The sequence below is a fragment of the Pteropus vampyrus genome, unplaced genomic scaffold (assembly GCF_000151845.1).
Source record: "Pteropus vampyrus isolate Shadow unplaced genomic scaffold, Pvam_2.0 Scaffold191, whole genome shotgun sequence".
Taxonomy (NCBI): Eukaryota; Metazoa; Chordata; class Mammalia; order Chiroptera; family Pteropodidae; genus Pteropus; species Pteropus vampyrus.
The window spans coordinates 133,173-135,418 of NW_011888972.1; positions in this window are offsets into that span (position 1 = coordinate 133,173).

Here is a 2,246-nt window from a genome sequence, read left to right on the forward strand (position 1 = left end):
AAGGAGGGGGCCGTTTTACTCACTGCTGCATTCAGAGCACCTACAGTAAGGCCTGGAACCCACTGAGCTCAATCGATATTTATTGACTAATTGACCGAACTGTCCCCCACACTTAATCGGCCACTCCTGAATTCTCTCACATCTCAGCCTACTGTTCTTGCCTCACAGCTGACTCGTGCGTTCTGTGACCTGCCACACCACCTCCAGCTCTGTCCTCCTACAATCCATCTTCCAAACTGCTGCTAAAGTCACCCAAACAAAGCCTTCGACAACCTTTAGGATTAGGCCCGAATTCTTTAGCTAAGCCTGCTAAGCTCTCCAGGATCTGGACCCTGGCTAATCCTAGTGTCAACTCCCGCCAGCCCCTTCCCTGTGCGCCACGCTCTGTCTTTGACTCCTCAGTCAGCCGCTCTTTCCTCCACCCGGGGTTGAGGCCCGGCCGCGACCCCCATGCCTGCCGTGCCTGGCTGAGTCCTACTGGCCGTCTCTGAGGAGGTCTCCCTTCGTTCCAGACTTGGGGGTACCTGCCCTCCTCTGTACCTTTTTACGGGACACCGCCCTTATCGTTTCACTTATTACACTCCTGTGTGGACTTGTCCATCTCCAATGCTGTAGTCACAGTACCCAGCACTGTGCTTGGGACAGAGTGATCAATGGTTTTGGAAAGGAAAGCCACCACTCTGTCTATTCTAGCCAACTCTTCGCCCCCAACTGCTTTGCCTGTTTTGCTTCTACACTCTGACAGCTGTTGCTTAAGTACCTTAGGAGGGAAAAGAAATCACGTGACTAAGTGAAATGAATGGCCCGTAACCTCACCTGGGCATTCATCGCCCAGCAAGTCTTTTACGGATCCCTAGTCGGCTCCAGCTCCCATTTCCCTTAGTGACCATCAAAAGAAGGGAGGGAGGGAGGAAGACTTAAAACATTAATAGAGGGCTTTACGGTGAAAAGCACGGGCCCGCCTCCCACTCTACCTCACAGGCCTTAACAGTCTCAGATGCCCCCTGCCAAACCTTTCCTGTGAATTTACAAACGCAGATTTGTACCCTCTACGTCCTCCAAACAAATGAAAGCAAACGCTGCCTATTATTCTGATATACGTTTTCAAGAATGTCTTCGAGGAGACAATGCTAAGTGAAGTGAGTCAGAAAGAAAAATGCTGTTATTTCACGCATTCGTACGAGCCATCTAAAAACATGAACAAACGAAACACAACAAACGCACACTCAAAGACACAGAGAAGAAATCAGCGCTTCCAGAGGGGAAGGGGGTTGGGTGTGGGTGCAAGAGGTGACAGAGGCAAAGGGGTTCGACTGCACGGAGATGGGGAGTAACTAGACTTTTGGGGGTGATCACACCGCAGTGTATACGGATGCTGAACGATAATGTTGGACGCCTGAAACTTAGTTAATAAAAAAGCAAGAGCTTTCCACATTAGCGCACACAGATTTTCCTCACTGTTAACACTTGCATATTTTTTTCACTGAACGGATGTGCCATGATGCAACAGCTCTGCTACTGGGGGACACCGAGCGGGTTTCCAGTTTCCCCTCATCTCCCTCAGCAGTTCGAACGTTTTATCCGCGCTCCCATCCCATTTTCACTTTTCGCCCCGGGATAATCTCATCTACTCCCCAGAGGACACCGAGGCTGTGAAGTGTGAACTTCAGCTCCCTATCTCCCTGATCTACACGCTGACCTGATCTGCCACTACCTTCCACCCTTCTCTCTCTGGGGAAAGGTCCCTTTTCCAACCTTTCCTCTCCTGCCTCCTCCCCTAAGCCTAAGTAAACATGCTTATTTATCTTCCATCTTAAGACAAGCCCTTCTATTCTTCGTAGCCTAGCTTCTTGAAAGAGTCATCTACAGACGTTCATTATCGCTTCCTTATCTTCCAGCTGTTCCAGCTGCTGGCAGACTTCCAAGCTCACTCCTCTAAAACCGCTTTTGCTAGCTAAGGTCACCAGGGTCCTCCTAGATGCCAAACCCAAAGGCTCTCTCTCAGGCTTCACTGCACTTCGCCTCTCCGTGCTGTTATCTTGTTCTCTTTTTTTTTTCCCTTAAAATTCCTTCGTCGGTTTGAAATTTTCACTCTTCAGGTCTCCCTTCTGTCTCCGACCACCCCTAACTACTGGTCGTCACCGGGATTGTCTTCCACAGTCCGCCGACTCTCCTGAACATGCCTCCTGGGTGACCCACCTACGCCCAAGGCCGCACAAAGCCTAAGCTCTGTCCTTATCGCACTC